The 8412-nt window shown below is 43.2% G+C and overlaps 1 protein-coding gene across 1 annotated transcript in view; it reads left to right on the top strand.

The window, feature by feature from the left end:
* LOC110331622 (NACHT, LRR and PYD domains-containing protein 1b allele 3-like) overlaps window positions 1-8412 on the top strand; it is a 44738-nt gene that overhangs the window by 8260 nt on the left and 28066 nt on the right. The gene's annotated exons all lie outside the window — the stretch shown is intronic.

Raw genomic sequence — 8412 nt, 5'->3', positions numbered from 1 at the left:
AAAGGAAAGGAAAGGAAAGGAAAGGAAAGGAAAGGAAAGGAAAGGAAAGGAAAGGAAAGGAAAGGAAAGGAAAGGAAAGGAAAGGAAAGGAAAAGGAGAGAGGGGGGAACAAAGAAATGAAAAGAAAAAAAGAAAAAACCCACAACATACGGTCCCCTACACTACACACCTCATCAAAGCTACCAAGCTCAGACCATGAGTCTGGGAGACATTTTCAGATATTTAAGGAGAAATTAATTGAAAGCTAACAAGTCTGGATGCAGAAGAAGAAAAGTTTAACTAGCCTGAGAGCTGTGGATGGGACTTTGAGACACACACATGTGGCTCTTCTCACATGAGCTGCACCCCCCACCACTGGTATGGGGCACTGGGACAAGGAACTCCAATGCAAGGCCACACCACCATGGTAGAGAGCTAAGAGTCACAGACTAGAAATGATTCTCCTTGCTCTGCAGCAGTGACTGCATTTACAGGTGGGGAAAAATGGAACCCATGTAGGACAGCAGTGAGCCCAAATGGCACCCAGAGCTCAGGTCAGAATCTGCTTGGGCACTAAAAATTCCAGGAGTACTAGAAGCTTATCATGTTATTGTGAAGGCAGCAGCTTATACAGGAAAGGCTCACAGATCAAGAGTGGTTCATCAGGGAACAAAAGCCAGAGCAGCCATGATTGACACTTCTAGTCACGTGTGCTAGTCAGGGGACAGAGACAGATGAATCCTGCCATTCAACTCACTCTTCCTTTCCTTTTAGTCCAGAACTCCAGCACTAGGAATGGCGACAACTGCAAATAGGGTGGACCTACCTAGTTAACCTAACCCATCCATCACAAAACTTCCCAGGGATAACTGTGCTGGGTGATTCTAGATTACAACATTGACATGGCTAGCCTGACGCCATCTCACAGGATCATTGTAACAGTTCAAAGTGTAAGTGTCATAAACCCTGTGAGAGTTCTGTAATTAGATGCTTCCTCCATGTCTGTTCTCACTGGGAGAGACTATGCACTACTTTGCCAAGCTTTTCCAGCCCCAACCCACCAGCATCAGAGTGGGTGACTAAGGACTGGAAACCTCAATCCAACCTACCACTAGCAATCAAGACGGTTCAAGTTGACCTCCGGCAGAAAGTTCAAACTCACTGCCCAAGTGAGATGAGTTCCTTAAGGTGACACAAAGACATGGGCAGAGTACACAGCAAGAACCCAAGAACTGGATAGGTCTAGACAGCACCCTAGAAATTCTTCCCCTGGAGTTTCACTGCTGGGCCTCACCACTGCTCCCAGGAGGCCCTTGGAATTAAAGGTAGTGTCTTCCCTGTGTTCATGAGAACACAACTTGGCTTTCTGAGCAGGGAACTGGCAAACAGGAGAATCCATTCCACGTCACTTAAGTGGCCAAGGGGTAATTAGGAATCTCCTGACCACACCATTCATGCCAGGCTCAATGCCAGGCTTCATGCCAGGACTTAACCTACATCACACTCACACTTCAATATCATAGCCAACCTTGAGAAAGAGAATACTATTGTCCTACCTTGGAGACAAAGAGGGCAAGGGTTAGAGAGGTAGAGGCTCACAGTTGAAGAACAGTTGCTTTCATTCACTGTCATGGTTCACACCCATTTTTGTAAATACACATTTATTAATTAATTGGACTAATTGTTTTTTTTAATTTTTATTTATTCTTCTCTCTTACAACACATTCTGGCCACAGCCTTCTCAGACTCCATTCCCCCTAATTCCCTCCCACACCTCCACATTTCCCTCCCACTCCACCCCTGCTCCATGTCCCCTCAGAGAAGAGTAAGCTTCCCAGGAATATCAACTGAACACAACATTCAAGATGAAATGAAACCAGGCACAATCCCTCATGTCAAGAATGACCAGGGAAACCCAGTAGGAAGAATAGTGTTCCAAGAACAAAAAATAAACAAAGACATTGCCTCTCCCACTCTTTGTAGTCCCAGAAAAACACCAAACCAAACAACCATAGCATGCATGTGGAGGACATAGTTTAGACCCATGCAGGCTCCATGACTACCACTTCAGTCTCTGTGAGAACCTGTGAGCCCTGATTAGTTGATTTTGTTCCATGGGCTCTGATCGTCTGTTGTCCTTAAACCCACAAGCACCTACCATCCTTTCTCTCCCATTTCCAATGGGTTACCCAAGTTCCACCTAGAAATCCTGCACCCGCAGTCTCACTTCTGGTGCATGGCACTGCTCCCAAGAGGCCCCTGGAATTAAGGGCAGTGTCCTTGCCCTTATGACTGCCTGTGGGTCTCTGTACTTCCTCCCATCAACATCAGGAGGAAAACCCTCTGATGGTGGTGGAGCTAAGGCACCAATCTCTGAGTACAACAGAATGTCATTAGGAATCATTTCATTGACATGTTATTGTTGTTCCATCATGTTTGGGTCTAGCCTAGGTCTTTGGTCCATCAAGCTTCCCATTCCTGGCCATCCAGGCCCTGTAGGCATGGGCTTCCTCTTGTGACCAGGGCCTTAAATTAGAACATTCATTGATTGGGCACTCCCTCAAACATATTTTGCATGTAAGACAGATTGTGGGACAAAGGTTTTGTGAATGGATTGGTTTCCCAGTCCCACAACTGGAAGCTTTCCCTAGTTACAAAAAAAATGAATTATTTAGGCTCCATACCCACCAATACTAGGAAACCAATTAATTCCTCTCTCCTCCTCTCTCTGGCTTCATATCAGTCTGATGACTGCGCCATCAGATATGGTTGTGTCTCATGGCTTTTCTTTCTTTTGTAGCATTCAGTAACATCTCTATGCTCTGTATATTTAACATTGTAACTATCTGTCGTGGAAAGTTGCTTTTCTGGAACTTTCTATTGGTGTTTGTTCCTTTTGGTTTTATTTTTTGTGCTTCTTGTATCTATAGGAGTTTGTCTTTCCAGTTTTTTTTTTATCTTATTGATGATCTGGCCTGTGCATTGACCTGGAGGTCCCTCCCCTCATTCACTTTTGCCTAAAATATGAAAGATTTGTCATTTTGTGGTATCTCCACACTTCCTTCCTATTTATTTGGGGTTTTTAATCAATTGTTAAAATATTTAATTGTGTGGTCTAACTTCTATGCATTATATTCTATCTTCTACCTTATGCATTCTACTTATAAGACTTTGAATTTTGTAATTATGTTGTTAAGTTTTTCAATTTGACCTTCATTCAGTTGAGTTTACTTCAATAATCCTATCAGTTTTCAAACCACACTTTTTAAATCATTGTTGGTTCTTTCAGCATTGTGTTCTTATTCTCAAGCATATCATTTGGGCACCTACCATCTTAGAGTTAATTCTCTTCAAGTTCATTGAGCTCTTTGTCTCTGACATCTTTAAACTCCATAACTTTCTGAGGTCTTGATTGCCACTAAGTTCCATGTCCTGGTTCATCTTGGTAATTCTCACTGTAGAATGTTTCTTTGGAGCGGGGCGGTGGTGGCACATGCCTTTAATCCCAGCACTTGGGAGGCAGAGGTAGGCAGATTTCTGAGTTCGAGGCAAGCTTGTTCTACAAAATGAGTTCCAGGACAGCCAGGGCTACACAGAGAAACCATGTCTCGAATGTTTCTTTGGATTGGTGGATTGGGAAGCAGCAAATGTTATCTTGAGTTTTCTCTTTGTTATTGCAATGAGACCAGGGCAGATAGGTTTTTTTCCTTTTGTTGAAAATTGTTGTTGATAATTGTTGTTCTATGTCTTGGAATGGACATACCAAGTTGGGCTGACACACAGGATATATTACCCAGCCTGAACCTGGGGTTAAGTGGGGTGCAGATGGACCTCTCCAGCCTAGGCTGGAATCATGCTTGTAGGACCTAGGGTGAGTGTGGTTGTTGGAGAGGGTGCATTCAGGGTAGGGGCTGACAGACTCACAAGGTTGAGCCTGAGCACAGGGTAAGCCTGGAGTATAGGTGTGATGCATACAGTTATGGGTTGACGAAAGGTGCCTGAAGGTTGTGTCATGGAGCACACAAAGAATGTGTGGTTCAAAATTGCATCTCTGTGCCATGCCGTGGACTGGGCTAGCATGGAGAGAAGTGCTATGACCTAGTGAGTGACAAAGAGAGAAGAACCAGGAAGCCATGATCCCTCTGAGGCAACTGCAGAACTATCAGGATTGGGCGCTTAAGGTATGGGTGTTGGCGATGACAGAGAAGTCAGGTAGATTATTTGTTTCCACACCACCTGGAGGAGTTAAAGTGTAAGCAAGTGTGTCCTGTGTAGAGGGAGAGCCAGAAGGAGATTAGGATCGCTGGCAGCCACTGTGCAGTAACCACAGTGGAGGGGTACTGTGTCTGGTTCTGCAGGTCTAGAATAAATTTGTTTTGTTTTAAAACTTCAGACTTTATACACTGTAGCTTGATCATATCCACTCCCAGCTGCCCCTGGACACCCTCCAGTACGTGCGCTCCTGATCTCATGTCCTCTCCCCTTCCTTATATTGTGTTGATGTTATCATTGGTGTTGCTTTGTCTGCTAATCATTGTTGTTTCTCAGTCCAGTCAGTGCTGCCTGGTAGAATATTGACCAAACTTCTTGGCTTACACTTATACATGTCTTGCACAAACAACTGTATCTGTATGGAGTTCATGGGTACAACAGTCATGTAATGTGCAGAAATACACACCTCACCGCACTCCTTCCTATCTTCCTGCTCTTACATTCTTTCTGGCAACTCACTTGAAATGTTCCCAGAGCCTTGGTAAAGTCACTTACATATCCCAGTTAAGACCAAGTACTCAACACACATTTAATCAAAATTTTAACTCTGAGTCCTCATGTTAATTGACGGCCACTGCATAAAGAAGCTTATTTGTACAAGGTTGAGGTTTATCTGTGAGTATAAACATAACCAGAAGTCAGTTTAACAATATGTCCATTTAGCAAAACAACAGAAATAGACCCTCTCCGAGGGCCCATGGCCTCCTATGCCATGAGCTTTAGATCACGCTTACAATACAAGGTATGAATTCCCTCTAATCATATCTAATCAAAATTCATATCTAATCATAATTTTCACAATAGTAATCATAGAACAGTTGGTTACCCTATACTCTTGCAACTATTGCACTAGTGAGCATGACTGCCCTGGCAGGTCAGTATTGTAGCATTCAAGCTCAACACCAGGGATTAATTCCATTGATGGCTTTTCTTTCCAAGTAGCCTCATACCATGTCCTAGGACTATAAAATCTAGCCAGCATATACGAAATGTCATGACTGTTCCAACTTCATTTCTTTAAGTCCTGAAACAAACAAACAAACAAAAATATGTGGTGTCTTCAGCAACAGGGTCTAACTCTAGTTCTTTTAGACTATGAAGAACTACCGCAACAGGCTTCTTTGTGTTTGGAGTCTCTGCTTCCTCCATGACCAGTAACTCTTTGGCAAGTACTCCATGCTTGGCACTGGGATTTGAATTTACTAACTCATGTCTTCTCAGGACTGTAAGCTCATTGCTCAATAGCCTACATTTATTTAAGTTATATTTTTGATAAAGGTCAAACTAGTTTATTTCCATAAACAACATTCATACATTGTTACTCTGGGTTAATCTGGGGTTATCTACCCCCACTCAAGTCTCTTCTTTGTCACACAATTCCTACACTCCCTTCAAATTCAAACACAGTTTTCATATGAGAAGTGTTCTACTCCATCTGCACTAATGGTACTCATCAAGATCTGTGTGTTATGTATTGCCCAGGCTCTGTTTTCTGTCCTGGCAATGGAAACCACACTCAGACATTTGTTCTCCATTTAACGTGCTCTGCAGTTTGCCACTGAGCACCTTGCTGAGCTTCACCTCTCTTGCCCTACTCTTGCTTCCTCCAACCAGCACAGCTGAGGACTCATCCTCCTGATGGTGACCAGAACACAAACTTCATCTCAGCTTCTTCAAGGAACTCAAGACAAGACAGGCATTAAAGAAAGACTCTAAATTTGAAATGGAAGGAGGGGACTCAGAAGATCACTAGACTAGGGAAAGGTGGAAATCATGTAAATGTCATATGTAAATAGAAAATTCAAGAACTTTACAGAAACTTTTGAAAATCAAACATGAAAATCAAAATATGTAAAGCTAGAATGCATATATGACATTACATAGAATAATTTCCACCTCCATACATTTTGTGTGAGTTTTTGGCCTTTTTTCTTCTCTCTCTCTCTCTCTCTCTCTCTCTCTCTCTCTCTCTCTCTCTCTCTCTCTCTCTCTGTGAGTTATTCACATATATGTATATGTATGTTTGCATGTATGAGGGCATATAAGTGGAGTGTCACATGTAAGTGCACTAAATTGATGTCAGGAATCTTCCTCATTTTGGCTCTTTTTCACGGAGGCAGACCATTCCATCATCTACACCCAGAGCTCATCAAGTAGCAAGGCTGGCTGGCCATGTTAAGCTGGGGAAGCCCCTGTCTCAGCTTTCTGGGTCTGAAATGACAGGGGACCACAAAGCAAACTCAGCATGTAAATGGAGTATTGAAATATAAATTTTAGTGCATATGCTTTGACTGCAAGCTCCTTAACTCCTGAGCCATCTTGCTTCCCACACATGCTTTTGAAGTGTGATAAAACTTAAGAGGGTTCAGATGTTTGCATAAGGACAGATACCTTACAGCTGGAAGGTCTTGGAGAAAGTGCTCTGGAAAGAGCTGTGCCCTCTCTTGGCACGTTGAGGACACATATGCTGAGACAGGCAGACCTTGGCCACAGACATGAGTGGCCAGCATGCTGCACTCAGGATGTGGTAGAAGTCATCCTGCAGAAGAGAGTAAGTGCAGATCTATTGACCTGATTTCAGAGGAAAGTTGGCCCCTGAAGCCAGGCCCTCAAGTACTAATTGTGGGAACTGTGGCCACACTCGGTGCTCTCACCAAATTATTTCCAACACCTGGTCCATGGCAGTCCAAGCAGTTGTATTGTACTTTGGGCAACAGGCCAGTACTGAGGAATGAACTTGGATTCTGGTCCATAGGTCCATCCTGCTGCCTGTCTTGTCTTGAGTTTCTTCAAATGAAGATGCTGAGATAAAATTTGTGCTCTGGGCAAAAGCTGGAAAGATGAATCCTCGGATACACTGGCTAGAGGAAGCAGGAATAGAACAAGGAAGGTGAAGCAAGGCCAAACTGTAGCGCACGTTAAATCAAGAAAAAATGTCTAGTTTGGTTTCTATTGCCAGGAAAGAAAGCAAAGACTGGGTAAACATTTTTGTTCTTTTCTTTTCTTTTTTGTAGGTTGATTGTGTTACTCGTTGAATGACTGATTGACTAATAGATTGATATATTGATTGACTGTTTTCTAGGATGGTTTCAAATTCCCCATACGGAAAAGCTGGACCTGAACTCCTGATTCTCCTGCCTGTCTTCTGAGTGGTCAATTATAGAGTACCACGCTCAGTGATGTTTTGTCAAACCTGCACATTAGTTATAATTCTGGAGGCTGTGTGTCTAATGCTGAAAACTATGGTTACTCAGCCTCAAAGAAGGGTATATAAAGGCAAACAGGTGCCTGCCAGAAAGGAAAAGTACCTCTTCCCACAACAGTTTGCCCATTACTGGAAGAAATTATTGGTCAATCATTAAGAGTCCTGCCCCCCATGCCTCCAAACACCCACACTAGACCTGTTTCCCTTACTCCTGAGTATTCCTTAATCCTGTGTTGACAACTGAGTTTCAAACTCAGTGTCAGAGGGGACAAAGCACATCAAAACAGTTGCCAGAAACAAGGCTTGTTGTGACCAAAGAAATCTGAACTACAGTACAAAATACACCCAAGATGACCAAGACTGGGGAGAGGGGACCAAGACTATGTACTGAAACATGGACTCTATCACATTTCTACATCTTCCCATCAGACCCACAGTCAAGACTGCAATGGTGGATCCAATTGGATCTGTCAGGAGCAGACATACACTTGACTGTCTGTTATATCTCCCATTACTCAATGGCCTGCTACAGGGAGAGAACACAGCCACCAAATTACAGATGAGAAAGATGATCTCAGTGGAGCTACTGGATTATCTCTTAGGCTGCATGAAGACAGACATATGTCTGTGAACTCATGCTTTATGCTCATTCCTAAGACCAGGTCTGGCAGAGGGTAAGAAGTTGATAAAGAGCTGAAGCATGGATGAGAGGCAGACAGCATTATTATTAGTCACGTGACCACTTGAAGTGGAATCTGCTACTCTAAACTCACATTTTCTGCCCTACACTGTTCAGAATATTCCAATGCCTACAGCCTATATGTGGTACAACCTATACAGATTCCTAAATGCATCCAGATGATGAAGGATCAAAAAAGGAAGGAAGGAAGGAAGGAAGGAAGGAAGGAAGGAAGGAAGGACAGAAGGAAGGAAGGAAGGAAGGAAGGAAGGAAGGA

The sequence above is a fragment of the Mus pahari genome, chromosome 14 (genome assembly GCF_900095145.1).
Source record: "Mus pahari chromosome 14, PAHARI_EIJ_v1.1, whole genome shotgun sequence".
In the NCBI taxonomy this organism is placed as follows: Eukaryota; Metazoa; Chordata; class Mammalia; order Rodentia; family Muridae; genus Mus; species Mus pahari.
The sequence above is the reverse complement of the archived record's forward strand: the minus strand, read 5'-3'. Positions and strand labels throughout refer to the sequence as shown.